Source organism: Bufo bufo, chromosome 4 (assembly GCF_905171765.1).
Source record: "Bufo bufo chromosome 4, aBufBuf1.1, whole genome shotgun sequence".
Taxonomy (NCBI): Eukaryota; Metazoa; Chordata; class Amphibia; order Anura; family Bufonidae; genus Bufo; species Bufo bufo.
This window is the reverse complement of record NC_053392.1, coordinates 491824425-491839175: the sequence shown is the minus strand read 5'-3', so window position 1 is coordinate 491839175 and position 14751 is coordinate 491824425.

The following is a 14751-nucleotide window of genomic DNA, read 5'->3' as shown; positions in this document are numbered from 1 at the left end:
TTTATATTGTTTCCTAGTATATAATATAGTGGGGATTGGTTATTCCAATACAATCTAATGTATTAAGAAAACATTTTACTCATCACCACCACATTATAGTAAAAAATTATGGAGTGTTAGACAGAGAGTTTCCATATCAATTAGGATTGGAATCAGAAATAACGCAAAATCGCGTAAAAACGCATCAAAACTGCATCAAAAGCGCATATGCGTTATTTGGGTAATTTATGTAGAATCTCTATATTATTATTCCAAACTACCCTAAGTTACCCTTCAAGGTACTCTTGGAGAGATAACACAATCAATTCTCTCCAAGAGAGGGTCCTAGGGAACTTTTTCGAAATTTCTTTAAATTTCTTTCGAGACTTCTCGAAGTTTTCTTTCGAGACTTCTCGAAGTTTTTCCCGAAAAATTACTTCGAGAATCCCCTCGAAAAATCTCTCTGGAAAAACTCCTTCGAAGACCTCTAAAGTTTCCAGCTGATCTTCTAGGCAATCTCCAGAGATTTTGACAGTTTTAGCAGTCTTATTTAATCATTAATATCTTAAATATCTTATAGGGGGGAGTGGTTTGCCCAAACAAAGAACACATTCATAGGAAAGATGGTTTTTCAAATAAGGGACCTCTATGCAGAATGAGGCCTGCCCCCCCCCCCTCCCCAGAGGGAGCATCCATGCTGCATCGGAGGAGGGGAACCAGGCCGATTCTCAAAGGAAACCCAAAATTTCCAGTTCTGCATTTAAGCCCTTAGGAATCAGGGAGTCAAACTCATATATTCTTTTAGATCCGAGTCTGGACATAGCAGAGATATGATTCCCTCTGCGCCATGGTCTTTTGACCCTTTCGATGGCTGTAAAAGTCAGGCCCAATGGATCTTGGTTATGTTTATCTCTAAAGTGTCGCGAAAGGGAATGTTGTTCATAGCCCTTTTTGATATTATTAATGTGTTCGGACACTCTTTTCTTAAGACTACGTTTAGTTTGCCCTATATATTGTTTAGGGCATCCACATTGAATCAGGTAGATCACATCTGTAGAATTACATGATAAATGTTCTTTGATATCAATGCGGAATGAGTTAACAGTAGATTGGATACTAGTTGTTTTTTTCGGGAATTTTGTGGTCCTGCAATTTTTGCAGACACCACATTTATAAAATCCCTTCAGGTCCAACCAGTGGGTGTCTTGCTGTGTTTTCAATTTTGTGCATGTGGGCGCAACCTTAAGGCCCAAATTGAGTGCCTTAGTGTATGTAATTTTAGGGGTCGAACTCAAGAAGGGTCCTATTGTCTTGTCAACAAGGAGATGATGCCAATACCTTTTGACAATCCTTTCTACCCTTCTATAGTGACTGTTAAATGGTAGTATAAGACGTATTTGTTCATCGGGCTCTGTCTTGGTTGTTTTTGGTGTAAAGAAAGAACTTCTATTTTCTCCACCTTCTGTAATGATCTATCTATTATTTCTGATGGATATTGTTTAACAAGAAAATGTTCTTTTAGTTTATTGGCCTCAATCTTAAATTGTTCTTGATTGGTACAATTTCTTTTTAAACGTCTAAACTGGCTGGTAGGAATATTCGTCAGCCAGTTAGGCAAATGACAGCTGGAGAACAGTATATAACTGTTCTTCCAGGTGGTTTTTTGATAGGTTTTACATATCAATTTCGAATCCTGTTTCTGTATAGTTATTTCCAACAAATCTTTACTATAGTTTGAACTGAATTTTTAATTTCTATTGTTGTTATTTATTTTAGACAGAAAATGGTGGAGAGCTTCCTCTGGTCAATCCCAAACAAAGACCATATCATCTATATATCTACGCCAGAGCACCAGGCTCATCCCCAGCTCAGGAAGGATGGTCTCATCTTCCCACTGCGACATAAATATATTCGCATAGCTGGGGGCGAACCTGGTGCCTATGGCGGTACCCCTAATTTGGAGATAGAAATCTGAACTGAACCAGAAGTAGTTATGAGACAGTATATAATCAATACTGTCTACCACAAACTGGATCTGTTCTTCCCTCATCACATTATCCATACTCAACTTATTTCAAACTGCATTAATCCCCTGCACGTGATCTATCACAGTGTAGATCGAGCTAACGTCTAGTGTCCCAAGTATCCAACTCTCCTCACAGCAAAGGCTTTCCAGACTGGTTATTATATCTGTGGTGTCCTTTATATAAGAGAAGGATTTCACCACAAAGGGTTGCAATATCTTGTCCACATATTGCGACAAATTAGCTGAAATGGACCCTATTCCAGAAATTATCGGTCTGCCAGGGGGGTTTAGATTGTCCTTGTGGATCTTTGGTAGACAATAAAAGACAGGGATTCTTTTTTGAGTACCCACAATATATGTATGTTCTTGTTCGGTTAGAATCCCATTGTCCAAACCCCCCTGGCAGACATACAGAAGCTCTGTCATAAAGTCCTCTGTCGGGTATTTCTTGAGGTGTCTTTAAGTACTTGTAACGGAACGCCTAGCACCCCGACCGGGTACCTCCGTTGATAGATGCTCCTAGTGCTTCCAGAGGACTCCAAGCACTCCACTTGACACCGTCAGCACTGCAGACCCCACGAACCGCCAAAGCTTGGTGGAGGTCTCGCCATCTCCTACCCACCCTGGACCTAAGACAAGGCTCCAGGCTCCAGTGGGTGAACCTCTCCTAAATGCAGAGAGCAGGAACCATGAACAAGCTCTTACAAGAGCTTATACTCAGGGGAGTATTGTGATATAGCAATCCCCAAGAGTGTAGTTATCCGATTCCCCAAACATGAGCCAAAACTTCATGAAGGTATAAAAACAGGAACTCTCTTTATTTTAACACACAAGCATTTTATACACCTCTTCCAACAAGGTTACCACCCACAGGGTTTTGTAAAAACAGCCAATAACCACGTACAATACATTCAGACACTCCCACACAAAATCCTCTTCTCTGACCGTGATAGAATTACCTCACACTGGGTTGATGCAATCATCACAGGCAGGCGAATACACAATATCCTCTGTCCTGGAGACAACCGAGAAGTAATTCAATTATCTCTCAGGACAAAGGACATCGCCAATACACACAGAGAGACAATGGAACAGACCTCCCTACTCAACGTATACAATGTCCCACCCTTTTCAATACACATAGACATTTAACATCCCAAAATGGCACGAATTAGACCAGGGTTCAAGTTAGTCCAAGTCCTTTGTGAACAAATGAGGCCTGGCTGATGAAAGGGCCCATAATCCTGGGGCAAGAGGCTAGTAGCCAGGCCCCTCCAAAACCCAGTGGCGAGGTTGGTTTCGCCACACATCTCCCCCTCCCAGGGAAGACTAACCAGATACCTGACCTCACGGTCAGTACCTGAGTTAGTCTGGCAGTCCAACCACAACCCAATACTGGACCTGTTGAATTTTGGGGCCTGGCTCTGTTCTGTATGTCCCCAGCTGTTGAGTGGGCATCTGCGACTCCTTGCTTCCTTGTGGTTCTCTAGCTTGGAGCTGTAGGTACTTGGTGGGCAGAGGCCGACTGCGCTCTGCCCAGATGCCAGCTCTTCCGCTGGGGTAGCCTGTGGTAAGTCCGGCTCTGAAGAAGGGGATCGGGGAGGGCAGAGGCCAGCGGCGCTCTGCCCTGATGCCAGCACTTCAGCTGGGGTGCATGGTGCCAACTCCTGCTGGGTAGTAAATGAACGGTTAGGGCAGAGGCCAGCGGCGCTCTGCTCTGATGCCAGCTCTTCTGCTGGAGAGGGGTCAGTGGAGTTTAAAGCCTTACCCACTACCCTCAGTATTGGGCTGGGAGAGAGCTGTGGAGGGGGGCAATCACTTACCCCCTCCTCTGGATACCCCATCTGCCACTGGGGAGAGCGACCAACTGTCTCCTCTCCCTGTAGAGTATACTGCCGCTGGGTAGTGAGACCGGCTGTCTCCACTACCAGTGATTCTGGTTGTTGCAGAGATGAGGGACCGACAATCTCCTCTCCCTGTACTCCCAGTAGCAGTTTGGGATCTGGGCCGCCTGCCCAGCCACCCTGTTGGGACGGTGGAGTGACTACGGTCCCATCTCCACCTGCCGACTGGGGTTCCTCCCAGTACCAGTCTATGAAGTCCCCTACCTCCACAGTTGGTGAGGAAGTAGGGGATACCTCAGCTGTGACTTGCCAGGGGTAGGGCTGCAGGTCTGGGCCTGGTATCCAACTGTCTTGTATCTTGCGCTGGGCTTGAATGGAGCGCAACAACTGTTGATAATCTTGCTCTAGTTCCCACTCCCTTTGGACCAGAAAGGTCAGATCTGCCCTCACCCCACTAGTTGTAGGCCAATTGTGCAAGTCCCACCTGTAGTCAGTAATGTCCCTAAATCTAGACTCTTCTGTGCTCCCAAAGTCAATGTCTTCAAAAGACTCCCACAATAAACCAGGGCAATTATATTCCTCACCTTCGGGCTTGGCGTACTCCTCCATCCATGGAGACTGTCGTACTGTGTCCCACCATAGTGCTTGGTAAGCGTCATCCAGCCAGGTTTCCTGCCATACCAGTGTTTTAAGCTCTGACACCCACTCCATCAATGGTTGCTCTCCCAGTAGAGGTAGTCGCAGCGCCAATCGCATTCGCAATCTCTGCTCCTCACTGGGAAGACTCTCACCCCTCCGACGCTGCACGTCCTCCAGGGCCTGGTGCCATACGCCTTTCCGCTCGGCATCCCTGTAATCTGGGTGATCTTCCTCATGGAATTCTGTGCAGGAACCAACGGCATCCATATTGCTGTAGCCAGGGGCGCTGTACGGATACTAGCGTTGCCCTCAATATTGTAAATCCACGAACGGTGTCTCCGAGCTGCTTCTCCTCACACTAGGACGCCATCCCACTGCTTACCACCAATGTAACGGAATGCCTAGCACCCCGGGATCGGGTACCTCCGTTGATAGTTGCTCCTAGTGCTTCCAGAGGACGCCAAGCACTCCACTTGACACCGTCAGCACTGCAGACCCCACGAACCGCCAAAGCTTGGTGGAGGTCTCGCCGTCTCCTACCCACCCTGGACCTAAGACAAGGCTCCAGGCTCCAGTGGGTGAACCTCTCCTAAATGCAGAGAGCAGGAACCATGAACAAGCTCTTACAAGAGCTTATACTCAGGGGAGTATTGTGATATAGCAATCCCCAAGAGTGTTGTTATCCCATTCCCCAAACATGAGCCAAAACTTCATGAAGGTATAAAAACAGGAACTCTCTTTATTTTAACACACAAGCATTTTATACACATCTTCCAACAAGGTTACCACCCACAGGGTTTTGTAAAAACAGCCAATAACCACGTACAATACACTCAGACACTCCCACACAAAATCCTCCTCTCTGCCCGTGATAGAATTACCTCACACTGGGTTGATGCAATCATCACAGGCAGGCGAATACACAATATCCTCTGTCCTGGAGACAACCGAGAAGTAATTCAATTATCTCTCAGGACAAAGGACATCGCCAATACACACAGAGACAATGGAACAGACCTCCCTACTCAACGTATACAATGTCCCACCCTTTTCAATACACATAGACATTTAACATCCCAAAATGGCACGAATTAGACCAGGGTTCAATTTAGTCCAAGTCCTTTGTGAACAAATGAGGCCTGGCTGATGAAAGGGCCCATAATCCTGGGGCAAGAGGCTAGTAGCCAGGCCCCTCCAAAACCCAGTGGCGAGGTTGGTTTCGCCACAGTACTGTTGTCCAACAATTGTATGATACATTCGAGATTGTATTTATCTACATCTTGTATCACAATTGCACCCCCTTTGTCAGCAGGTCTTATTACTATTTGTTCACTATCTTGTACTTGTTTTGTTGCTCTACTTTCTGCTCCAGATAAATTATTTCTTATAATCCTTTTTAGCTTCCTACGGTCCGATTCCACTCCCTTTTTAAAGGCTGCCATTTCACCACTGATTTCTTGACGTGGGTATTTTTTCGATTTAGGTTTTAAATCTGTATGTGTATATTCAGAATGAAGATAGTTATCCTCCTTTACTATTGCATTTTTCAAATAATACTTTTTTAGACAAATCTTCCTAATGAATTTTTCAATACTTATGTATGTATTGAATTTATCAAGGCGTGTTGTTGGTGTAAACTTCAATCCTTTGTTCAGTAAAATTTTTGGTGCATCTGTCAGTGTATAGTTACTAAGATTAACTATCGAATCTTTTAATGTGGTCGTGCTTTGTGTCTTCTTAAATAATTTACTATGTCGTCCTCTCCGTATCTTTTTGATTGTTGGTACATATGTTGTGTTTTGTGATAGTGATTCTTCTCTGGTTATGTGTGTCTCCATTCTTGTTGGTGATCTTGGTAATAATTCTTTTTGTAGGAATTGGGTTGTGGATTGTATCTGTATGTCTCTCTTTCGTCTCTCTGTCTTAAATTGTAATTGTGCGTTGGAGACCTCATTTCTCGTGTTGACTTGTGTGTTGTTCGATTCGTGCTTGATGGTGAGGGGGAGTCCTGTCTAAAAAAAGAGGATCACTCAATATCTCAAATGTATTGTTAATAGGTATTTCATAGTGATTTTCTTGTGGGTCTTTCTGTGGATTTATTTCTCTGTTCGGCCTTATTCCCACTGGTCGATCTTCTGATATGTTGTCTTTATTACTGTAAATTTTTGGGGGATTATTCGATTGAATATTTTTCGTATTTCTTATTTTTTTTGTTTTTTTTGCAATTATCTCTGATTCCAATTTATCTAAGCTCTTACAAATTCTTGATTGCCAATCCATAAATTCCTAATTTTTAGTATATGTATCTATATTTATTTTTAATCCATTGATCTGTTCCATAGTTTCATCTAGGATTTTTATTCTCCTCTTAATAATCATCTTAATTAAGACTATTGATTGTTTCATCAAAAAAATCACTCTATTCTTTTTGGAATGGTTCATTCACCAGATCGTATGCCGGGCTTTTGCTTAATAGCAATCCCTTTGGGATAAATTTATTCTCTAAATATTGATTTAACGATTTTATTTCCCATTTTTGTCTTAATCTCTTATGTAATAGATGTTCTAATTCCCTAAAGGTGTCCCTTATCAATCAGGTGGATGATTGTTGTGCAATTGTCTCATTATTAGTTTCAAATTCGAAAGTATCTACCTTCGAACATTTCGTTTCGATGCAGCTTCATATGTCCATCTCGGGTTGGGGGAGCTTAGCCAGAAAAAAAGGGGTATAAAATGTGATTGAAAAATGAACTGGCGACTCACCTCCAGTCCGGATGGAATCAGGTGCTCACGTATAAGTTTACCCCTATAAACAGTGCAGAGTATATAAGTGTATATAACGGGCACTCAGAACATAGAGAGTTGCATCAAATTGGTAAATTTAATAAACATAAAACCTTCACATTAAAACATACCATATGTAACTTTAAAAAAAAAACCTTTCCATATAGGATCACAAAGAATCACAAAGAATCAGATGACTGCTATATCGAGCAAAAAGATTGGATGCTTAATGTATCAAACAAGAGATCGAATAAGTGGTAGAAAAATCAAATAGATGATAAAAAAATCGATGAGATTGTAAAGCAATCGATAAGATGGTGGAAAAATCGATGAAAAAAGTTATCAGAAACCACATAAATGTATAAAGTCCTCCAGATTATATTCTTAATAGTGGTGTATAAAGTCACTTGAACACTTGTTAGTAAAATATATGACCACAGTTAGCTTGATAGAATTACCATACGAGATTCTTATATGTGAGACTCTAGTCTTTTAACTAGGAGGAGTGGTTTCACCTGTTCCAAAGTGTCGATCTTCTTGTCTCATCAGTCAACATTTAAAACACAAGTGTTAAATTAAAATAACTTTCAAAATGTTACAACGAAGGTATATGGTGCATCAAAAAGTGTACATGCAATATCTATGCGATTCATATACCACCTATATTCCATTGTTATAACATATTTAAGGGGGAACATTCATATTGTTTCCTAGTATATAATATAGTGGGGATTGGTTATTCCAATACAATCTATTGTTTCAAGAAAAATTATATAAGAAAATTATATATAGAAAAATTATGTATAGGAAAGTTTCTTTCGAATCATTCCTCAAAAGGGATGTATCTCAAAACAGTTTACTCATCACCACCACATTATAGTAAAAAATGATGGAATGTTAGACAGAGAGTTTCCATATCAATTAAGATTGGGATTGGAATCAGAAATAACGCAAAATCGGGTAAAACCGCATCAAAACCGCATATGCGTTATTTGGGTAATTTATGTAGAAACTCTATATTATCATTCCAAACTACCCTAAGTTACCCTTCAAGGTAGTCTTGGAGAGATAACACAATCAATTCTCTCCAAGAGAGGGTCCTAGGGAATTTGAAATTTCTTTAAATTTCTTTCGAGACTTCTCGAAGTTTTCTTTCGAGACCTCTGAAAGTTTTTCCCGAAAAATTACTTCGAGAATCCCCTAGAAAAATCTCTCTGGAAAAACTTATTCTAAAAATTTCCTCGAAAGGTTCTTTTGAGAAGATCTCTCAGATGTTTTTTTTGAAAGAATTTTTCGGAAGACCTCTAAAGTTTCCAGCTGATCTTCTAGTCAATCTCCAGAGATTTTGACAGTTTTAGCAGTCTTGTTTCATCATGAATATCTTAAATATCTTATAAAGGAGAGTAGTTTGCCCAAAGAGAGAACACATCCATAGGAAAGATGGTTTGTCAAATAAGGGACCTCTATGCAGAATGAGTTTTGTTTGGCTGTTAACCCTTGCTTTGTTACTGAAAAAAATGGATTAAAATGGAAAATTTTCCCAAAAATTGAAATTCTGAAATGTCATCTCCATTTGCCAATAATGCTTGTGGAACACCTAAAGGGTTAACAAAGTTTGTAAAATCAGTTTTGAGGGGTGTAGTTTCCAAAATGGGGTCACTTTTTTTGGAGTTTCTACTCTAGGGGTGCATCAGGGGGGCTTCAAATGGGACATGGTGTAAATAAACCAGTCCAGCAAAATCTGCCTTCCAGAAACCATATGGTGTTCCTTTCATCCTGCGCCCTGCCGTGTGACCGTACAGTAGTTTACGACCACATATGGGGTGTTTCTATAAGCTGCAGAATCAGGGCAATAATATAGAGTTTTGTTTGGCTGTTAAACCTTGCTTTGTTACTGGAAAAAATAGATAAAAATGGAAAATTTGGCAAAAATTTTAATTCTGAAATGTCATCTCAATTTGCCAATAACTCTTGTGGAACACCTAAAGGGTTAACAAAGTTAGTAAAATCAGTTTTGAATAACTTGAGGGGTGTAGTTTCCAAAATGGGGTCACTTTTTTGGAGTTTCTACTCTAGGGGTGCAATAGGGGGGATTCAAATGGGACATGGTGTAAATAAACCAGTCCAGCAAAATCTGCCTTCCAGAAACCATATGGTGTTCCTTTCCTTCTGCGCCCTGCCGTGTGCCCGTACAGTAGTTTTCGACCACATATGGGGTGTTTCTATAAACTACAGAATCAGAGCAATAAATATTGAGTTTTGTTTAACTGTTAACCCTTGCTTTGTCACTGGAAAAAATGGATTAAAATGGAAAATCTGCCAAATAATTGAAATTCGGAAATTTCATCTCCATTTGCCAATAACTCTTGTGGAACACCAAAAGGGTTAACAAAGTTTGTAAAATCAGTTTTAAATACCTTGAGGGGTATAGTTTCCAAAATGGGGTCACTCTTTTGGAGTTTCTACTCTAGGGGTGCATCAGGGGGGCTTCAAATGGGACATGGTGTAAATAAGCCAGTCCAGCAAAATCTGCCTTTCAGAAACTTGTTGTGTTCCTTTCCTTCTGCGGCCTGCCGTGTGCCCATACAGTAGTTTACAACCACATATGGGGTTTTTCTATAAACTACAGTTTTGTTTAACTGTTAACCCTTGCTTTGTTACTGGAAAAAATGGATGAAAATGGAAAATTTGACAAAAATTTGCTGTTTTGGCACAGTTTTTATCCTTGAGGGGTGTAGTTTCTTAGATGGCGTCACTTTTATGGAGTTTCTACTCTAGGGGTGCATCAGGGGAGCTTCAAATGGTACATGGTGTCAAAAAAACAGTCCAGCAAAATCTTCCTTCCAAAAACTGTTAACCCTTGCTTTCTTAATGGAAAAAATTGATTAAAATGGAAAATTTGACAAAAATTTGCTGTTTTGGCACAGTTTTTATTTGTATTTTTTGACTGTGTTCATTTGAGGGGTTAGGTCATGTGTTATTTTTATTGAGCAGATTGTTACGGACACGGAAATACTTAATATGTCTACTTTTTTAAATGTATTTAGGTTTTACACTATAATATCCTTTTTTTAAACAAAAACAAAAAAAAACATTTTAGTATCTCCATAGTCTGAAAGTCATTTTTTTTTGTTTTTTTTAGCCGATTGTCTTGAGTGGGGGCTCATTTTTTGCACGATGAGAGGACAGTTTTATTGGCACTATTTTGGGGTGCATATGACTTTTTGATCGCTTGCTATTACTTTTTTTGTGATGTAAGGTGACAAAAAAATGGCATTTTTTTACACTGTTTTTATTTTATTTTTTTGACTGTGTTAAACTGAGGGGTTAGGTCATGTGGTATTTTTATAGTTCAGGTTCTTGTGGACACGGCGATACCTAATATGTATACTTTATTTTATTTATTTTAGTTTTACAAAATAATATAATTTTTGGCCACAGACAATGGGCAATTGTCTGGTGCCAAATAGAATTCAAATTGAGGGAGGGGATTATAAATTTAAAACTCCATGGAAGTGGGGTACTCCCTGAACCAACCGTCAATGCAGAGGCCTGGATGATCGGGGCACCTGTCACACTGAGTGGTGGTGTCCTTCCGTATCCCCCTCCTGTAACACACTCTGCACCTTTTTTTGGGAACTTCATTCCAGTATGGGGAACCACACCTGGAAAGTGTTGGCCAGGGTCGATCCGGGCGCTTCCAGTTCCCGAAGTACTCCGGCCTGCTCTTTCCCGGTCAGAAAATATCAGGGCCTTGAGGACTGCCTCATAGAACTGCAGGAATTTCTCTGTGTTGCCAGCGCTCCGGGACAGCACAAAAGAGTTGTACAAGGCAACCTGTACCAAGTAGACCACAACTTTTTTGTACAATGCCCGGGTTTTGCGCATGGCGTTATATGGCTTGAGGACTTGATCAGAGAGATCAACTCCTCCCATATACCGATTGTAGTCTACGATACAATCAGGCTTGAGGACCGTTGCCGCGGTACCTCGCACAGGGACAGGGGTGATGCTGTTACTGTGAATTGTGGACAGTACAAGGACATCCCTCTTGTTCTTATATCTGACCAGCAACAGGTTTCCACTGGTAAGGGCACGGGTCTCACCCTTGGGGATAGGTACCTGGAGGGGGTGGGTATTGAGGCCGCTTTGATTTTTCCACACGGTCCCACAACCGGACGTGGATCTGGCGGTGAGGGACTGGAACAAGGGGATACTAGTATAAAAGTTATCCACGTACAGGTGGTAACCCTTATCTAGCAGTGGGTGCATAAGGTCCCACATAAATTTTCCGCTAACACCCAGAGTGGGGGGACATTCTGTGGGTTCAATACGGGAATCTCGCCCCTTGTACACACAAAACTTGTAAGTGTATCCTGAGGTACTCTCACAAAGTTTGTACAGATCACGCCATACCTCGCCCGCTTAGAGGGAAAATACTGGCGGAATATGAGTCTCCCCTTGAAAGCAATGAGAGACTCATCAACAGCGACCTCCCTTCCAGGTACATAGGCCTCCAAAAATTTGGCCCTAAAGTGATCGATGACCGGCCTGATTTTGTACAGACGTTCATAGGCAAGATCTCCCCGGGGGGGGGGGGGGGGGGACATGCTGCATTATCTGCATAATGCAGGCATTTCCGAATGGCCTTAAAACGGGAATGTGTCATGGCCATACAGTACAGTGGGGTCTGGTAGAGGATGTCCCCACTCCAGTACTGCCTGACACAGTTTTTTTTTTTACTAGGCCCATGTGCAGCACGAGGCCCCAAAACGTCCTCATCTCGGCTGCAGTGACTATAGTCCAGCCACCGGACCTAGCCAAAAAGGAGCCTGGGTGTTGAGCAATGAACTGTTGGACGAACAAGTTCATTTGCTCCACCATCAGATTTACAAAGTGGTCACTGAAAAAAAAAAAAAAAAAGTCATATTCAATGAAGCCCACTGTGCGAATCTGGATTCCTGGTTGGCCAACAAAGTCAGGAATCACGGGCTCAAAATCCTCGGGTACACAAGACAAGTTCACCGGTAGCGGGCTCAGGTGGACTTATCTGGTGGGCCAGAAAACTAGTACGAGCCCCAGGGCTGCTCATACTAGTGTGGGCCACAGGGTCCCTGGCATGGGGGCCCCCTGGCTCCGCCTGGCGGCATCTCCACCGCCTTGGGGGCTCATCATCACTAGATGATGAGGAGGACGCGGATGACAAGAGGAAAGTGGGGTCATCCTCGTCCTCACTGGGGCTCTTGGAGTCGGAGACAAGCAGGGCGTATGCCTCCTTGGCCGAGAACGTCTGGCAGGCCATAGGGAAGTGTGTGCGTGTGTGTAAAAATGTATTTAGTGTGCATGTGTGTGTGTGGGGACGGGTGTTCACATTCACTTATAAACCTAAAAGAAAAAAAATATGAAACAAAATAAAAAAATTAAAGCCCCAAAAATTTTAATTTTTTTAAAAATATTCTAATTCGCTGATCAGCGGTCCGAAGCTGATCAGCGGTGGGGTGGGCGATGCGCTAACAGTGACCGGATGCTAAGACTGCCTGCCACAGTCAGCGCACGCACAAAAAAATGTGTGTGTGTAAGGGGGGGGGGCAAGCTGCAGCACCCCTGGGGGATCTAGGGTCGCACAGCTGAGTGTGCTGTGGACCCCAGACACCCGATCAAGGTGAAGCCCAAAAAAAAAACTTTTTTTTCTTCCCTAAAACTATCCCTCAGTCTCCCTGCCTAATCTAACCTTTCCCTAAACTTGTCCCTGCAAACTTTTAAGTGCCAGATGGCACTATGGTGGCTCACGTGGGGGTTCTGGGCTCAGAGGTGGATGGACGGGCTCCTCTCTCCTGGCTCCACGGCAGCACTGGGGAGGAGGAGAGCAGAGCTGGGGGAAGTTAACCTCCGCCCGTCCAGCCAATAGAATGTGATCCTGAGAGGTGATGTCACCGCCACCTCTCAGGATCTAAGGTTGGTGATTGGTGGTGTATTATCACACCACCGATCACCATCCTATTCTGGGTTATCGGGTCACCGGACACCCGAATGACCCGGAAACGCAGCAAACTGCACGTCTGAATTGACCTGTGGTTTGCTGCGATCGCCGATACACAGGACCCCCCTCGGCATTGTCACAGAGTGCCTGCTGAATGATTTCAGCAAGCACTCTGTTCCGATCACCGCCCGCTGCGCGGCGGGGATCGGAAATACACAGGGCGTTTGGGTTAGGTGTTGTGTAGATTGTATTATTTTCCCTTATAACATGGTTATAAGGGAAAATAATAGCATTCTTAATACAGAATGCTTAGTAAAATAGGGCTGGAGGGGTTAAAAAAAAAATAATAATAATTTAACTCACCTTAATCCACTTGTTAGCGCAGCCCGGCTTCTCTTCTTTCTTCTTTCTTCAGGACCTGGGTAAAGGACCTTCAATGACATCACTGCGCTCATCACATGGTCCATCACATGATCCATCCCCATGGTAATAATAATATGCAATTCTGTACAAGTTACAATTAATTTGGACCTTCACACTGGCACTGGTAATACCACTCTCATGGCCACATCTTGCCATCCCCGCATGTAGTGCATAATGTCCCTAAGGGAGAGTTTATTCGGGCCAAACTAAACTGCTCTAGAGATGATACATTTAAAAAGGAGATGGAGGTTGTGGCCAATAGACTTACAGAATGAAAATATTCCCCTTGGACCCTTAACCGTGCAAAGGCAAATGTATTTACTAAGTATAGAGAAAGTCTGTTTTTTCCGGAGGCCGCGCGATCCGACAATAAAATACATCAGAATAAGTGTTATGATAAGACTGCACAATGTATTCCTTTATTTGTCACCCATTATGGTATTGAATTTCCGCAGATTTGTCGCATTGTCAGAAGGCAATTATCTGTCCTTAATTATGACGAGCAATGGTCTGACATCACCTATGGTGGTGTCAAATGCATTGCTCGCCCTGCGCCAACCATAGCGCAAAAGATTAGTCCCCGTCTTTTTTCTGACAGCGACAAAAATACTAATAATAAGTTTACCTGGTTGAGACATAAGGGTACTTTTAAATGCGGTCATCGTATTTGTACATGTTGCAATTTTATACAAATGGGCTCCTCAATATATTCTACAATTCTACAATATATTCTACAATGGGTAGACAATTTGGCAGGATGTGATATTAATGGAGAATTGACAGTTAAAATGTGAAACAGAATGTTATAGAGAAAGTGTGGCCCCGGACAGCAGGTTGCCCGGCTGGCAACAGGGATAAAAAAAATCTGTAAGAATCTGTAAGAATCTGTAAAGATAGAGCTTACAGACTGTGGACATCAGAACTCCTGTGATGGTGAAGGGGGGGCTCTGGTGAGTAAGAAAACAGAGCAGTGTCAGGAAGTTAATTGATGGCACTAGCAAGAAAGAAAGTGCTTCAGTGTCTGCAATCAGAAAGGCGCTTGTGTTAAATGTTCAGAAATGAACTGGTTAAGTTTT